This window comes from Dermacentor albipictus, unplaced genomic scaffold, assembly GCF_038994185.2.
Source record: "Dermacentor albipictus isolate Rhodes 1998 colony unplaced genomic scaffold, USDA_Dalb.pri_finalv2 scaffold_17, whole genome shotgun sequence".
Taxonomy (NCBI): Eukaryota; Metazoa; Arthropoda; class Arachnida; order Ixodida; family Ixodidae; genus Dermacentor; species Dermacentor albipictus.
Window position 1 is genome coordinate 4,977,772 of NW_027225571.1, and position 18,712 is coordinate 4,996,483.

General features: G+C 44.3%; 2 long non-coding RNA genes across 3 annotated transcripts in view; one reads left to right on the forward strand and one right to left on the reverse strand.

Annotated features, from left to right (window-relative positions):
* Nucleotides 1–2,467: 2,467 nt before the first annotated feature.
* Nucleotides 2,468–18,712, reverse strand: part of LOC135896198 (uncharacterized) — a 40,413-nt gene continuing 24,168 nt past the window's right edge. For both annotated transcript variants that reach the window (XR_010562625.2, XR_010562626.2), the window contains exon 5: nucleotides 2,468–2,595. This is a non-coding gene — a long non-coding RNA (uncharacterized lncRNA). The remainder of the gene's footprint in view (nucleotides 2,596–18,712) is intronic.
* LOC135896199 (uncharacterized) overlaps nucleotides 4,666–18,712 on the forward strand; it is a 28,671-nt gene continuing 14,624 nt past the window's right edge. The window contains exons 1-3 of the long non-coding RNA XR_010562628.2: nucleotides 4,666–4,737; nucleotides 15,975–16,035; nucleotides 16,099–16,264. This is a non-coding gene — a long non-coding RNA (uncharacterized lncRNA). The remainder of the gene's footprint in view (nucleotides 4,738–15,974; nucleotides 16,036–16,098; nucleotides 16,265–18,712) is intronic.

Genomic DNA, 18,712 nt, shown 5'->3' on the forward strand with positions numbered 1-18,712 from the left:
CTTGACGAAGCAAGTCAGCTTGAGCGTCTATGAAACGCGAAAGCCGACCTGGGCGTTTTGAAGTCCGCCTCTTGCTTCGGGCCGACTTCGTCAAGTCCAAGCCCGATCCAAGTTAGATCTCTGCATTCGGGGATTAGTGTCTCTTTAATATCCTGGTCAGATGCGCAAACTTAGGGCACCTTGAGTGAATTTAATTTACTTCGTTGAATGTCACTTCAGCAGCAGGGTGCTAGGTGGCAAACCAAAGTGCCATTCAGGTATACTGAAAATGATCCTACAGTGAAATCTTAATATAATAAAATTCAGGGGACTACAATAAATTGTTCGTTAATATGAAAGGTCATTATAGCAAAAGCCCCAGAATTAACAATTCCGTGCATCAAGTCATAAGTGTGTAAGTTTTGACTGTGTGGGCCATCCACAAAAACTTTAGAGTTGGCCCTCTGCCTATTCTGTTGCTATTTTCCATTGACTCGGCCACCATATACCTCCAAAGCACCGCGGCGCACATGAAAGAGACGCTGTCGACAAAACCACAGACAAGCTCCCAGACGCCTCCAAAGCACAATGTTCTTTTTTCTTCTTTTCTTTTTTGTCACTTTCATTGCCGCATGCGGTCACAAAACCTACTATGTCGTCACCTCCAGAAAGAAGAAAAGAAGAATTTGTGGTCTCCTCGCTACGCTCACGGCGCGCACGCTCCGATTCCGCGCGCGCCGGACGACCACCGCGGGTTCGAGCACACAGACGCGCCATGCGTGCAGGGCACCGCGTCCGCGCCTGCTCCGGCCCGCTCCGTGTGCCGACGCGCAGCTGCGCGCGTACGCGCCCCGCCGGCCCCAGCTTTGGGGGAAGGCGAGACCGCGCGCGCGGCAAGGGAGACCCTAGGCAAAGCTCTCGAGAAGCCAGAAAGTACATTTATTAAACTGGAAGTCAATACAAACATCAATTTTAACGTCCCGTCCGAATCTGAAGCTAGTTACACAAAACATGGCCGAATTGTCGCCGGTGGCCACTAACGGCGCACCGCGACAGAGAGAGAACAAAGAAACGAGGAACAATGAAAAAAGAACCCCAGCAGTAAGAAGTTGCCTATCCTTCGGTCAGCGCCTGCCATCGCGCGCCCCACAGCAGAGAAAAGGGAAATAGAAAGAAACGACAGACGAACAGACGGGGGCACGATCGGCAGACGCTGCCTCAGTACATCGAGACGACGGAAGAGTGCGCGCGCGCCCGCCGATGTCGGGACCCCGACGAGCCGGAGTAACCATCGGCCCGCGGGGGACAAAGGGGGCCGCCGCCGGCAGAGAGGAACACGTACGCACCTTCAGACGCCCCGATGTGGTCTCCCCGGGACCCGACTTGCGCGCGCTTACCCGGAGTGCACGCAAGCAGGGCCCGAATCCCGCCAAAATGTTAGCCAATGGCGAAAACCTGTTGACCTTCGTGAGGGCGGGATGACAGCAGAGCGACAGTGTTTTATGACCCGCTGCCACCCCGTCCAGGCAGGGAGGAGAGGGAGTCAGAGGACTAAATTGTGCCGTTGATCCGCACCGTCGACCGTTACCTTGCAAGGACGAACATTTAGTCCCTCAAATTTGCGCACACTTCGCCTCTTCACACGGCACGCACGGTGGATTTACCGTTGATCCAAAGGTCCAACGGCTGCCATTAGTCCCCTTTTCCCCGTTTTCGGCTTAGAGTGTAGGTGGCCGAAGAAAAGAAAAATCGTTTTTCCAGAATTCGTTACTAGGGCAAGTGCACCAAAATGATTGACCGCATTTTTTAGAATAGAACTGGAGATGGTCGAGCACAATGTCTGGGACGTTTATCGTCGAATGAACCATTTCCGTTGTTTCGTCATGCCACAGTCGTGGCGACGTCGTCGTCACGCTGACATCACCACGTTCTCATCAGGCGGTCTGGGTTATGGACGCCGGCAGCATACTTCGGAAGCATCACGGGTGTGTTTATTTCGTATATGCGGTCTGCTTACATCGTAATCCTTCTTTTATGGTGTCCTGGCGCGTTTTTTTTTTTGTATGCATCGATTCACATTCATTAACTTTTTTTTTTAATTTTACATGGTGATATTTTATTTCTTTTCTGAACTAACACTCTCCTTCCGTCCATCCATCCATCACACGCACGTGCGAGCGTATGGCATGTCTAAACTTCGTGCCGAAAGTTTACATGGTGCTTAATTGCTTTTGGCGCCTTCAGTTGTCAGCCAGTGCCCTCATCTATTACTCGAGGAGCAGGTTATTTGCTCCGCGTAGTGATGCACTGTAAAATGAGCATCCTCAAAAATTAATTGTCCTGTTCTCATTTGTGTTGAATGAGTTCTTTTGTTCATGCAATATTTTTGGTGAAGTTCCACACAGTAACATCTTCTGCCAACATTACAGCGATTAATTTCGACCACGTGAGTCGGCTGATGTGCCAGCTCAGAGACAAAGAAGACACTTTTTAGGGCCCACAATTAACACAAACCATCTTTATTTTGCATCCCGAAGCATGGTGGCGAGGTGCTTGTTCAGGTCCTTCAGCCTCCTTGCCTCTGTATCCACAGTGCTCGTATGCATCTGCACAAAACTGTAAACAATGCAGCCGGCCCTGTTAGATTACAACAAGCCATTGGAACTGACATGCACAATAGGTAGCTCCACTGCATAACTGATTGGGCTGGTTCTTGCATGATATTGTGTGTAAAGCGTGAACATCTCACAGAGAAACAGGAAAAAGAGAACACAAAGGCTTATGAGTTTTCTACCTACGTAAATTGATATTTCAAGATTAACCACAGCAGTTGAAAGCAAGTGCTCGTCCTCGCATTGTCTTGTTCTCGTCTCTGTGAAATGTTCGTGTTTCACAAACAATAGAAATGGCTGCAGAATTGCTATACAAGACCACAGAAATAGTCTAATACTTTTCCACAAGTATTTTACATTAAATGAACAAGTATAACCAGCTCATGCAAGTGAATACACAGATTTCACAGCTTATTTTGCTACCGCACTGCGGAATATGCAGATGGAAAACACTGCATAGATGCCAGTGCAGAATTGTTTATAGGAAAGATTAATGCACCTTTAATACCACTATACAAACTAAATGATAGTTTTCATTCGCATGCTAGAGCACTGAATATGAACAGCTTCTATTACATAACATTTCAGCTGCTGTCTGGCCCTGCCCCCGATACTGCACTGGTCAAACAAAGGTGCAACCACACTTTCTACAATGGCTTTTCGTATTATTGCGTCAGCTTTGTAAGGCTAATTTTAGCCCACCCTTCCCCCCTCCAGTTATCTGGGAGCGGTTGCATCACAGTGACGACAGCTCAGACAAGGATCTGTTTGTACGACACGGTTAATCTTCCTCTTTCTCTTACTTAAACCTCTCCTCACTTGACTAATTATGTGGCACAGCAACACAATTGTTATATGCCGCCTTTTTAAAAATGCCTAATTTATTGTACAGGCAGAAATAGCTTCGCTAACCGCAGCACTCCTCAATTTTCATTAAAAATAATATCTTACTCCTGAAGTAGTGCAACAACTACAGCTACCAAACTGGTTGTTTGCTGGTGTAAAATTTTAGTTAGCTTACCAGCTAATTTAAAAACTACATTATTTTTATCGTCATATCAGCATTCATAGTAGTCATGCCATGTGTCGCATTTGCAGTTGTGCAAGCAACATGCACTGCTGGTTTATCTGTTCTTGCCCTTTCGCTTCTAACTTTATATTGCTGGGCAAGCAGTCAAACTGGATAGTTGGACACTGGCTGTCACCTCCTTACCTTCTTTATGAATTGTGCGTTAAATGAGGCTTTTTTCTTGGTGAAAGAGTTCTAGTTTGAGGCCTAAACAAGCTCCATGGCAGTTTGCACTGAAGGAGTGTAAACATCCTCTGAAAACATGTACAGTGCTCACGGAATGAAATAGGACACGGATCATTTAGTAGAACCCTACATATGTGCAAAGTACGCAAGAGCACCATGTCATGTCGCTAGGAATTTGATCACCAAAGGTGAAGAGGACTCCGATGTAAGTGTACACGCCACAATTACGTCGATGTGACAAGAACTGCGGCCGGTTGAAACGAAAGTATGCACATTACTTAGCCCTAAATTGACGCGTTTCATTCCGTGAGCACTGTACATGAGGAACGCTGCAGAAAGAGCGCTTCAAAAAAAGAACACCAGTGTATTTATCCCCAAGGCCAACCCTCGTGTCTTCTTAAATATTTATCAAGTCAAACTCAAAACTGATACTGAGGTGCAAGGTGTCCACATCATATTATCACTGTAAGAAATGTGTGTAAAATAACAGGAATATTTACAGAAATTTTCTGTTCTCATACAGAAAATATCTATTTTACGCCCTTAAGAGAAACACGTTCCCGAAAAGAACAGAAATTTTCTGTTCTTGGAGCAGCTACCCCACAAGTGCACCGAACGGTTGGTCACGTGGGCATATATGTTACAAAAATAATGTGATTTGAAAAACACTTGAAACTTTTTATCAGTCACATCGCATATTTTAAGCGCCAAAAAGTTATAGTCCGTAATATTAACCCGCAAAATGAGAAACAGTATACATTCCGCAGTCCTTACTTTTCCTGCGGTCCTGCATTCATGTATTGGCGGGATGAATGTATGGTGGACGTGACCGGCGGCAGTATCGGCGAGCTGCGTCTGTGATTTTCAAGGTACAGGCTATTCACACAAAAGGTGAGTGGTGCACTTTCTTACCCGCATGAATGGTACACTTTATGTTGTCTTTTGGAATTCTTGTTGCAGGCCTGTACTGCTATCGAAAGGGCATCGAAAATGAATCGCTGAGGGACCTTGCAAAATCTTGAGTGGACAGATCTCTTCCACTATATAGAACTTAAGACAAGGAGTCTCCGAAACTAGTTTGGAGCGTCGTTATGCGCTTGCAAAGAATCAAAGGCACACCTGCGCTTGCGTTAAGAGCGAATGTTATTCTTTCGAAATGGCTTGCGCTCGAGAGCCGCTTCACCACCGATTCACCACTTCTGCTTCACTGTGTCTGATAAAGAATACACAACGCGCAGAAAAGAGCGCATGCAAGTGAGGAACGCGGATGAGCACTATAATCTGCAGGAAAATGAAAGGTGTAGAAATTTTGCTTTGCTAGCAGGTTTCCGCACCACAAATTCAGAGTGAATAAAGCACGGGAAGTTTTTAGTTTTGGGAAGTACGCGATTGGCTGGCTGTGCAGTGACTCAAAAAGCGCGGAGTTTTCATACTCGTTTCTCATCCAAGTAGAGCTCACAAGAGTATGTTATTTTTGTTACTGTTTTCTTTTTATTTATGCAGACACAAGTAATATCGTACATAGATGATTTCGCGAGATTTAACATCGCGCGTTTTAATTTTCGGTCGAAAAAGAATGCAGGTACTAGAGTTCCCCAAGTATGAGGTAGGCATGCTTACAAATTTAGTTGGCCCACCCCCAAATTTGCCTCGGCCCAGCCCTAGATTTCTAGTTGGCCCACCCCAAGCTCCCCCCCCCCGCCCCATTTTCAGTAGGCTCACGTCCAAACTTCAAGTTTGGACGTGGACCCCTACTATAAACTTTCCTATGCATTTTTTAGGAGCCTTATGTATCTATATGGGTATTCTCTTTATATTTCCTTTTTATTTAAATTGTTTATTGTCTCTCATAAAGCTACCCATCACCTACATTTACATTATTATAAGGATTAAATGTCTTTGCAAATTACACATTTTTCTGCAAATACAAGGTATTGCCCTTTTCGCGTAATCGCGCTGGAGTACTCTCTAAAGAATGCGTACGGTGCATGGGCCAACACACTCCGGAGAGTTGAAAGCATTGCCCGTTTATTGCATTCGCATGAGAAAACGAACTAATCATGCCCTGGCTACGCGGTCGTTCCAAATGCCATCTAACTGAATGCCATTCAACTCGACTGCCAATTTGCACTGCCACAGGACATTATTCAATGACATTAAGTCGGCATTTGGGTTTGAAGCTGCTTTAGCAATTTCACCCCGGCCCACTCAGCCGCGCCAGATGTTTGCTTTGGCTCTGTGGATGTTAATTTTCATAGCTACTGCTTGCGTGGTTCTGCTGCTTCTTTAGCAAAAAGCTTGTGCACTCGCTCAATGTTTACCTTCAAGATAACAGTAATCATCATCAGCCTGGTTACGCCCACTGCAGGGCAAAGGCCTCTCCCATATTTCTCCAACAACCCCGGTCATGTACTAATTGTGGCCATGCCGTCCCTGCAAACTTCTTGATCTCACCCGCCCACCTGACTTTCTGCCGCCCCCTGCTACGCTTCCCTTCCCTTGGAATACAGTCCGTAACCCTTAATGACCATCGGTTATCTTCCCTCCTCATTACATGTCCTGCCCATGCCCATTTCTTTTTCTTGATTTCAACTAAGATGTCATTAACTCGCGTTTGTTCTCTCACCCAATCTGCTCTTTTCTTATCCCTTAACGTTACACCTATCATTCTTCTTTCCATAGCTCGTTGCGTCGTCCTCAATTTGAGCAGAACCCTTTTCGTAAGCCTCCAGGTTTCTGCCCCGTAGGTGAGTACTAACAGTAATAACAGTAAACTATACCGCATTTACTGCATGAGCAGGGACTTTCCGCAGGAATGTGCTGATGACAGCACTCTAGTGCAATGTTGTTTACATAGCCTTGTGCAGACAGCCACTGCTAATTAGAATAACATAAAACGTAAGCTGCGCTCTACTTACATTAAATGATCTCTTATATTTTGCACTGGTTGTACCTTTCTTTGTTTACGCAGTGCGATAACTCTTTAGGAAGCGCCTATGCCATCGCCCGCCTGAGAAACACTTGATAACCAAGTCGCTGACATTGTGTAGGAGTCGCGAGCACTTCAGACTCAGAACTCGCAAAAGGGGACCGTCGTCCATTAATATTAAATAATTTAGCAAATGTTTATCTCTGATGACTTTCGAAGTGTGCACATATGGAATGTAGCCGCTCGGTCCGCTGACTTCTAACACTGACAAGGTATCAGACAAGCTGAGCTATTCGAGCCATTGCCTCATTGGCATAGGCTTTGCTGAGCTACCGATCTGCTCAGGATAGGTCAGGCAATCATCCTATGACTGGATTTGTCGCTTCCTTGTCCTGACAAACCTGTCAGACTAGGATAACATGAATCTTTGGTTATATGGCGTCATCATTGGTCTAGCTAGTACTGATTGATATGCCAGCGACGGCTGCTGACAGCATACTGACCGCGAACATCTGCATTTGTACACGCTGAAGATGAGCAAACAAACAAAAGTGAAATTGGATGGCAGCAGCAGCACCATTGCAGTACAATAGGTGAATGCTGAAGCTTCTGAATGTGTTTTGAAGTTCTCATGAAGCATTGCGGGAGTCTGTCGAGGCCGAATGCCATTCAATTCGTATGCCACTGGAACATATCCCTGTAGCATGGGTATAAAACTGTATCATATTCCCATTTACTACGAATATATAGGGACTTGGGCAGGGCATATGGTAATGAAGTTTTGGCAAGTTCCATCAGCAGCACTATCTCTTTCAAAATTTGCCTCAGTTCATCAGCATAGGTGACGTGAACTTCCCAACTAGTTAATGGTAAATCAGTCTGGAACGTCGCTAATATATTAAAAGGAAATCTTGCCGTCAAAAGTGTCAGTGCAAAATTATTTTGAACATAACCGTACAAGACAGCAATTTAGCTTGGAAAAGCATTCTTGGGCACCCTTTAAAAAGAGCACTCAGTGGGATGCGCTGGGGCCTCTGTGTGCTGAGAAATACACTGTAGCCATACTGATGAATTTCGACCACACATGCTTTTGATCCAGTGCTTAGAGTTTATGAGGAAGGCTTTTCTATTAAGTAAAAAGGTGGCAATTCATAAGATGTAATTTGGGAGCCACATCTAAATAAATGAAAATTATGTCTAAAAACGCCGATCAAAACTTCTAAAAATACAATGGCTATCAAACATCTGCTTCACTTGTCTTGGAAATTCTAGCTGGTTATTACTCACTGGAATTTGATATGGTTATATCACTACAATGCTGGATTTTAAGAGCTACCTGTGTTAAACCTACTTGTATGATACTGTTTTAGCATTTTTGCTACCTAGTATTTAAAAACATGTACCAAAATGTGAAAGGAATGCGGGATCAATGCAGGGTGCACAGTTTGGATGATTACTCTTAAATTGCACATCGTACAGTGTGGTCATTCCCCAGTAATGTTTCGTTTGAGTAATGCTGTTCGTTGCTGTTGTGGTCTTTTCAGATGTACCCCTGCAGTATATGTGGCTATGTTAGCTCTACACTCAGGCATGTGGCTTTGCACAAAAATTTGAACAATTTTTATGTAAAATGTCCCTTTCAAGACTGCAACGAGAAATTTTGCAAAGTTTGCTCGCTCTACAGTCACTTCTGTCGTGAACACAGACGGGTTAGACGTGCTGAACAAGAAAGCTGCGTTTCCATCTGTGTGCAGCGTTTTGACTTAGTCTGCACTGTGGACATACAGGTTTGTAAAGATTATAAAGCTCTAATTGCCCACCTGAAACTTCACATTGTTCAAGGTGCAAAAGTGACATGCCCATTATGCAAGAAAGCATACAATAAGAAGGCATTTTTTTCTTCCCATCTTTCACGTTACCACGGGAAGTACCTTTCCTCAGTATCAGATGTGGAAGTTCAAGAGCCTAGGCCTGTTTCAGCAACTGTTACGACCCCTCCACATGATGCTGAACAAACTGGAAGCAATTCTTCCGAGGAGGAAGAGCTACCTGGTACACTGGCACCGCGTCAAGGCAGCATGCAAGAAAGCTGTAAGAACCACGTTAGCACTGCTTTTGCCCATCTGTACCTGCGACTCTTATCTGAGCACCATGTGCCATCATCTACAGTTCAAATTATTTCTGAGGCTATATATGACATACAGAATGCTAATGCTTCAGCAATGGCTTCTTGTCTCAAAGAAAAGCTCAGGGAAAAAGCTGTTAACAGTGATGACATAGATAAGCTGACAGATGAAACATTTGAAAGTGATTATGTTTTGGCACTGCATCGAGCACCAGATGGTGTGTTCAGGACAGAACATAGCCGTTCCTCTTTCTTCAAGAAAGAGGTTCTGTATGTATCACCTGTAGAAATATTGTTGGGGAAAAACAAAAAGAACAAGAATGCTACCTTTCATTACGTGTCAATTCTACGTACACTTGAAGCCATGCTTGAAAATGAAGATGTGATATCACAGTGCGATAGGATACTGCCCGAGACCCCTGGTGTCCTGAAAAATTTCACTGATGGAAACATGTTCCAGTTTATTCCACTTTACAAGGAGCATCCTGAAGCACTGAAGCTTATACTCTTTCAAGATGCATTTGAGGTCGTGAATCCAATTGGTTCTGCAAAGAAGAAACACAAATTTCTTGCTGTTTATTTAATCCTTGGTAATTTCTATCCATGGAAAAGATATGCAGCTCATTCTCTCAAGTTGTGCTTCCTCTGCAATGAAAATGATTTTGCATATTTTGGGCAGGCCAAAGTGTTTATGCCTTTGCTCGATGATCTGAAGAAGTTGGAAGCTGGCCATTTCGTTACTTCAAGAGGAATGCATTTGTTTGGCACTGTGACTGCCATCCTTGGAGACAACCTTGGAAGCCACGGAATAGGAGGCTTTGTGGAAAATTTTAGCTCTGCAAGTCACATCTGTAGGTTTTCCATGGCTGAAAGAGCTGACCTTTTTTCTCCAAATGCACTGTCAGGTATTTCAGAAATCAGAACACCGGCCAATTACAATAGTGCTTTATTAGCCCTGCAAGCCAATGGTTCAAGTATAGAAAAAGGAGTGAAGTTCGATTCCTTATTCAATGAGCTGAAGTACTTCCATGTGTGTGCTCCACGTCTCCCTCCTTGTTTGGCACATGATTTATTTGAGGGTGTTGTTTCATTTGACCTTTCTTTGTATATTAAGCATTTTGTAACGGTTCTCAAGTGGATTTCGCTTGAAAACCTTAATCAGCGCATAACTTGTTTTCATTTTAAACATGATGATTTGGCGGACCAGGCATGCGAAGTTCACGTCAAGAAAGCACTGGGAGGCCATGCGGTTCAAAACTGGAACATGTTGCGCTTTCTTCCATTGTTTCTACTTGGTTCAATTCAGTCTACGAAAAATGATATCTGGAAACAAGTTCTTTTGCTTTCTGAAATTGTCCAGCTTGTTACTATAGTATCCCCTCCCCATGGTTATGAGGCTGCAAGACCTTATAGAGGACTACATGACGGGCAGAGCACACCTCTTCCCTTATGTTGCCATGAAGCCTAAGCATCAGTACCTGATTCATTACCCGTTTCAGATTACACAGTTTGGCCCACTGATAAAGATTTGGACAATGAGGTGTGAAAGTAAGCACAGCTATTTCCGTAAGTGTGCAAGAAATTGCCAGAATTTCAGGAACTTGAGGCACACACTTTCTGAGCGCCATCAGCTTTATCAGGCATATAAGAACACATGAGCAGGTATTCATGGTTTAGTCAATAGTTCCTCCTTCTCTAGTGAGCTTCGCACACCAGAAATACAAAAGGAAGTACGCAAGGTGATCATTGAAGAAGGTAATATATTCTCGGCCAGTCAAGCTACTATCCGTGGCATGCTTTACAAACAGGACATGCTTGTTGTTATATGGCGGACGGATGGCGCTCCAGTTTTTGGTGAGATTAGGCTTATTCTTGCCAGTGGTGGCGATCACTTTTTCTTATTAAGAACTGTCCACACAAGATATGAGCCTGCTATGCTCTTCTACAGCATTATCAGTAGTGATGGTCCTTTCAAATGCATGAAGCTTGAAAGCCTCTTTGATTGGACTCCATTGGTGCAGTATAAACTTGCCCGCAACAGGTACCCTCTTGTTGTGTTGAAGCATGCTATATTAGATTTTGTTTGATTTCATGCTTTTGACAGGCAAAATGGACTTGCAACAGCGTATTTCCAGTTGGCTGCCGCACTTGGACAAGGAAGTGATCAAACATATTGTACAGAAACTGCTGGACTGTGGTGTTCAGTCACTTGAGCACCTCAAGTATGTAGTGGAGGCTGACCTAATGTTCCTGAATGTTGTCAGTAGACGCATCCTGCTCGAAAAGTTCCAGACAGCTGCTTCACCAGCCATGCAAGTGTCCATTCCACAAGGAAGCGAAGCTTCTGTGAGCTTGTTGGGCCAGGCTTTTGATATTCCATGGGACGCATTTCCACCCGAACTCATAAAAGCATGTCAAGATGGCAGGCGCCCACTGAAAAGTGATCTGAATGAAATGATTAGGACACTAAGTGACAGGGTGCTTGCCTGCTACCAGAAGCCTGGGCGCAATGTGCTGCGAGTCATTGCGAGTGAAATTGTCAGCAAATATCCAAGAACTTTTGAGGACACCCTCAATGGCACCATCATTGCTACAGGACTAGAAACGCTTCTATGGAAGCTGAAGAATTAACAACAAAAGAAGGCACAGTTCTGAGTGTTCAAAGCGGTGTTTTTCAGAAGATGAAGAGTTGATCACAAAGAAACCACAACTCCAAAAAGATTTTTATGGCTGTGTAGCCTTGGCAGCCTGACCTTCCGTCTACGGAAACAGCTCAAACTCAAGAGAACAAAAGAAAAGAGTTGCAAGCCCAATTCAGGCTAGCTTCCCCAAACAGTTCTCGAGTCACACAGCTAATGGCCGAAACATATTCGTCACAGAGGCAGGTGATTGATGCCAGCAAAGGCGTGGTGAACGTAAAGGAAAACTGGCCTTTCCTCTTTGAAGAAGCACACATGTGTTCACATGTCAATATATACTACTGGGGTTCAGTGCCTCACAAACATTTGACGATCAAGTTAAGACTGTTGGGCGACAGGTTTTTAGGTATGCTCACAGCTTAATAAAGAAGCCGAACATGAGAACATGCCTAGAGGAAATTGAAAAGGCCAGAATTGAAATGAAATCAATGGCTGTAGAGTATGAAGCAACTCCCCTCCTCCTACTTGCCATCTTCGATGAAGACCGGGAGCTATTCTGCAAGGTAGTTGAGATAAGCATTGCAATCTTAGAAATAATTAATAAAGAGAAAATCAGACATCCACCCATTCGTAGCAATTGCTACAAAGGAAACCCATACGGGTTACTCGAAAGAAAAGTCTCGCAGTTGAAGAAAAATTCGTCCTGGTCCAGGACTCGAACCCGAGACCACCGCCTTTCCGAGGCAGCCGCTCTACCAACTGAGCTAACCAGGCAGCTAGCAGATGGCAGGCTGAAGTCAAATTTGTCAACAACTCTAAGCAAAGGCAAGAGTTTAAGGTAATAGTTCTGCGGAAACCCGCAAGGTGGAGAGAAGTATTTAATAAAGGGAAATCACAATTGTGGGTTTCCGCAGAACTACTACCTCAAACTCTTGCCTTTGCTTCGAGTTGTTGACAAATTCGACTTCGCCCTGCCATCTGCTTGCCGCTTGGTTAGCTCAATTGGCAGAACAGCTGGCCCAGAAAGGCGGTGGTCCCGGGTTTGAGTCCCAGATCAGGACAAAATTTTCTTCAAATGTGAGGCTTTTCTTTCGAGGAACCCGTATGGGTTTCCTTTGTAGCAATTACATTGAATGGGTGGATATCTGATTACCCCTTCATTAATTACTTCTCTCCACCTTGCGGATTTCCGTGGAACTATTACCTCAATCTTAGAAATATACCAAATCCGTACCTGTCCGCTATGACATCTCTCATAGCTCATGTGTCAGTTTTGTACATATAACCCCACATATCACACCATATTTTATTATTTCTTGTTTACATCCCTATTGCAAAAACCAGCGCCACTGGGACCCAGTGCGCCGGATTATGGGCCCAGTGCAGCGCGCTGGACGCTGGTGCGCTGGGAAGGCGCGGCACTGGCTACTCGTGCGAAAAACAGCTCTAGCGCGTTAAATATGCGGTGCCTGGACACCGTATATATTTTTTTGAATACAGAAAGCAAGGAAGAGCGCTTTAGTGCAATAAAAAAAAGAAAAAAAAACGTAAAAAATAAAATTGCTCCGACAAGGATTCGAACGACCGACCTACAGATCCCAAGCCCGTCACTTTACTACTACGCCACGCCACCACACGGAAATTTGCGGATAATTTGCCATGTCAAAGCCGAGAAGCAGTTTGTTTCGCAGAGCTACGTCTCGTACAGACATGGTTGATGCGCTATCGCCCAGCAACTAAAACTCACACCTGTACCAGAAAGAAAAGGTTGCTGTCCGTATTCAGCAGTATCCTTGGAAGTGCCACACCATCGATTTTCACTTGTGACTGTTTTAACTTCGAAAAAAAGTCCTAAATGAACCGCCGACCCGGGATGGTGTATGGCCTGTTCCTACCGATTTCGATAGCTATTTCTGGTTCTTCACGCAAAGGATATGTTCCGTTTCCTTAGTACAATGATGCCTTTCAGTCAAGACGCCTGGCTAGTCATAGATCTTCGTCAGAGAAGCGCGGGCTAGTGCTGGGAGCCTTCGGCGATAGCACACATACCTGTGTTTATGACGCGTCACATCTGAGGTCATCGCTTCTTATGCTGGCACTGTAGACATGAAAAAAATGTTTTTTTAAGAACATCGATGCGAAAACTGACATATAGAGTGATTTATCCTTGTTAGATTCCTTGATGCCTGCGACTAGACACTCCCAGAGGATGGACTCGGCGGATACGCTAGGCCTAAGCTTCGGTGGGGAGCGATCTCGGTGCGGGTAGTTAAAATAGCAATCGCAAGTGAAAATCGATGGTGTGGCACTTCCAAGCATGCTGCTGAATACGGACAGCCAATTTTTATTTCTGGTACAGGCGTGAGTTATAGTTGCTGGGTGATAGCGCATCAACCATGTCTGTACGAGACGTAGCTCTGCGAAACAAACTGCTTCTCGGCTTTGGCATGGCAAATTATCCCCGAATTTCCGTGTGATGGCGTGGCGTAGTGGTAAAGTGACGGGCTTGAGATCTGTAGGTCGGTCGTTCAAATCCTTGTCGGAGCAATTTTCTTTTCTACGGTTTTTTTTCTTTTTTTATTGCACTAAAGCGCTCTTCCTTGCTTTCTGTATTCAAAAAAATATATACGGTGTCCAGGCACCGCATATTTAACGCGCTAGAGCTGTTTTACGCACGAGTAGCCAGTGCCGCGCCTTCCCAGCGCCTTCCCAGCGCCCCAGCGTCCAGCGCGCTGCACTGGGCCCATAATCCGGCGCACTGGGTCCCAGTGGCGCTGGTTTTTGCAATAGGGATTACTGTTATTATAGTGCTACAGAACAGTATTTGCGATGACGAAGAGGCGAGCAGTGTGACGACGACAATTAGAGGCTAGCACGGGCTGTTGCCTCTTGGCCAAGTGCGGCGTGTTTCCTTGTAAATATGCTTGTATATAGCTTTTCTTCTGCATCTTCCTACGTAAAATATAAAGCTAACATTGTCAAATACAATTAGATAATGCAACATTGTGTAAAGCTAGGTGCAAAGTAAAAATGAAGTACTAAATGCCTCTTAAAGAAGCCAGTCAATAATGAGATTGTCATGACATGGTTAATCCCCTTTCACCTGTTAGCATGACATTCCAAGGGGCTAGCAAGTGAAAAGTCATCTGCTGGTTAACCAGATTAACTGCAATGCCATGACAGTCTCTTGACATCAATGGACAGAAGGCCTCTTCTGCTATTGAGTTGTATTTGACTATAATAATGTAACATGTTTCCTGATGCGGGCAGCCCACTCATAACTGGTGGCATCTTATTGGGGAGACAGCACTTGGTTGAGCCAAGAGCTGCACTAATACCTCTTTCCCTTATATTGCTCTTCACATTCACTCTGTTCTCATTTTCTGCACAGTGCTCAAGGAATGAAACACATCTTTTTAGGGCTAAGTAATGCGCATACTTTAATTTCCACTGGCTGCAGTTCGTATCACGACAACGTAATTCTGGCGCATACACCTACATCGGAGTCTTCGACACCTTTGGTGATCAAATTCCTTGCGACACGACATGGTGCCTCTCGCGTACTTTGCACATATGCAGGGTTCTACTAAATGCTTCGTGTCGCGTTTTATTCCGTGAGCACTGTACTTATACGATTTCCACGTCCCCTGTTTCTGTGTTTGTCGCAGTCTTATGCTGCCATGACTGCTTTGAGAGTCGTGCAATATTGCATACGGTCCCTTGCCTTCACTCTCAAGTGTGTGAAGGTGGGGATCACACTTCCTCACTTGTTCTGTGTCCTTATATTGGCCGAACAGAATAGTTGTAAACCAGCCCTGACGAACGGAATACCAGTCCCTAAATTGCTGGCAAAATAAACCTTAAAAACGAACAATAGTCGTGTTTGTCGTAACATTATAATTCCTTTAGTAAACTGGCCGATAGAAACCTTTGCTGATTATCTATGTATGTAATATATATATCTTATAATAAGAAGCCAACAAAGACACTAAGGACATCATAGGGGAAATTACTTGTACTTACTAATTGAGTTAAAGAAATGATAAATTAATGTAAATGAAAGTGGATGAAAAAACGACTGACCACAGGTGGGATACGAACCCACGTCTTCACATTATGCATGCAATGCTCTATATATAGCTATATATTAGTCCCAGTATTATAAATAATTAAGCCAACATGTTTAAATGTCTGTGCTGGTTTTTAGGGCCTTAACATGTAGCCAACACCTCTTTACATATAAGCCGAAGCATTTAATTCACTACAGACTGTTGGGGAAGAACATTATCATGAGCCTGAGCAAGCACTGAAACGCCTTATTCAAACTTATGCTTTGCCACATGCTTATTTGCAACCATTGTAAGGTTTCAGCTTTCACATTGTGCTACTTTGGCAGACATTAATTCTTATATGCCTTTGTTTTCTCTTACACCAGGAATCTGCTAGTGATGACGACCTTGGGGACAGGCCATGTTCTCCCTTCATCATTGCAAAAGGTATAATTTTCTGTGGTACCACATTCGGGCAAGCATTCCTGATTTAAAACTTGTTTTGTGCAGGAGGCAGTTTCCTTACTGCAAAGAGCTTCGTCGTATGTGTTGACAGCCTGCCAGCGATGCATGCAACGAACCCCTGCCAGGCATTCAAGCTGATGTTTTTTGTTCACTTCGTGTTCAACGTTGCATACCCCAAAGACACAAGCCTCTGCTTGGAGTTTACACAGCGGTAAGTATTGAGTTTTCTTGTTAACTAAGCTGTCATAATCTTCTTTTGGTTTCTGCACTTCTCACATGTGGAGTGATGACAGAAGTTGTAGGCATATTCATTTTTTATAGGACCCTTTTATGATACTACTTATAGATACAAAAAGCAATCTTGAAAAGGGAAGGTTTTTGCTGAACCCAAACAACTAATCAGCTAGGGAATAAAATTTTGACGCTGCTATTGTTTCGTAACTGCATAGTAAAATAGTGCCCTAAAGAACTTCATGTACACATGTAAAAAGAAAAGCCAGAAAAAAATTTTTTTTCCGGAGTAAGCGTTCAACCAGTGGTGTAGCCAAAAATTTACTTTGGGGTGAGGATCACCGCTGGCAGGTACCACTTCTCCCCATGCTTCACCTCTCTCTCTCTCTACATATATATATATATATATATATGTACACACACACACGCACACACAGGGTGTCCCAACTAACTTCGGCCAAGATTTTGAAAAAACCTATGAGTTCTTAAGAACAGAAATTGCGTGGATGTTCGCGTTTATCTAAACTTACAGTACCATTTTTTGCTCATCTTTTTTTTAGTAATTAGCCGAGATAAATTCATTAACATATTAAATATAGCTTGAAACGTTCAGGTATCCATAGGAAAGCTGTGGAGCTTCACAAATATTGCCCAACCCAGGTACTTCCAACGAGATAGACTTAACGTGGCCATTTTTATTCTGGAAAAATGAAAGCCCGCGGAGTTGAAAAAATACCACATGACAGTGCGCCCCGAATGCGCCGCGATTACAGCGATCTAATGAGTGATTTGTAAGAACATCACCAGTGCCGCGCCTTCCCTTCACTTACGAAGGGGGCTTCAACCTTTCCTCGGCTCTGACATTACGGGCAGCAGCTGGCAACTGCGCTCCAAAAAAGTGCTGCATCAGCAGCCGCTCGCGCCTGTCGCTGGAGAATGCGCCGTCATCAGCTGTTTATTCCGATATGACGAGAAGAGCAATTTTTTTTTCAGTAATCAAATTGGTGCGGAATAGAAAAAACACACACAAGACAAACATCATACATCTGGAACCTGTGTGAGAGAGCATCATTTGTTACAACGCTGCTTTTCTTCCAAGCTGTGCCAGCGGTTAGATGCATGTGAGCTCGGCTGTCTATTACTGTCGTGCCGCGCACCCGTTTCGAAGAATTTGTTAGCAGTGCCTAAAGCATGGCGTACTCAAGCGAGCAGAAGGCAAACATGGTCTTAGCTTTGGGAGCGGCAAGAGGAAAGCTGCCAAGGTATACCGAAATAGGCAACGTGGGGGAAGACCTAGCGCGAACACAATTATGAGGAGTTACTCGCTGAAAGAAACAGGTAGCTTCAAGAAGATGCAGCACAGAAAGGGGACCATCAGTGAAGAGTCTGAAGGAGACAATTTGGCTTTGATGACTGCAAACCCTCATTCCAGCGTGCGTGATGTGAGTAGTGAGGTTGGCATTTCAGTGTTCAATGCCAAGAGTTCTTAGGAAGGCTGAAATGTATCCATATCACCTCCAACTGCTTCAAAAGCTGCAAGAGACTTGCAATGGCAGCTTGATTTCTCAAATTTGATCCGCATGAACAGTGTCGAAATATCGGATTTTGTTGACAAAGTGCTCTGGACAGATGAGGCAGCCTTCTCCAGAAATTCTCAAGTCAACATCCATAATGCACATTACTGGAGCGATACGAACCCGTATTGGGTGGCGCAAACCAGACACCAGTACCAATGGCCATTCAGTGTGTGGTGCGGTATCTTTGACGGAAGGATAATTGGCCCCATATGTTTTGACCACATGCTCCCTGCTCAGTGGTATGTGAACTACATCTTGGAAGGCCCAGGCGAAGATTTTCGCTGTGATCTTCCTCTTGCATTTTTAAAGCGAACATAGTATCAGCACGACGATGCACCAGTTCACAGCAGCAGCCTTGCTCGAGCCTGGCTTGACAAAGCCTTTAAACGCCAGTGGGTCGAGCGGCATGGACCAGTGGCATGGCCTTCAAGGTCACCGGACTTGACAACTCTTGACTTCTTGTGGGAACACGTGAAAGACTCAGTGTACTGCAAACCAACAACTACACCACAAGCGCTAAAGGCAGAGATTGCTGAGGCCTGCAGCGAGATACCGTATTGCGTCATCAAAAAAAGCTACCTCGGACGTGCTGATAAGGTGCCAATACTGTATTAGGGCAGAGGGCGACTTGTTTGAACACATTCTTTAGACAGACATCACAGCGAATAAATCTACAACCGTTATCTGTTTGGGCCATCTGTTTGAAACTTTTGTATGACATGGAAAAGGCACGTAATATGAAATTACAAATTCTCTGCCGACAAGGAATGGACAAGAAGCTAAAAAGCAACCTTCCATGTCAGTTTACAATTCCTCCTTTTGTGACAACCAGCGTAATTCACAAGACGTTA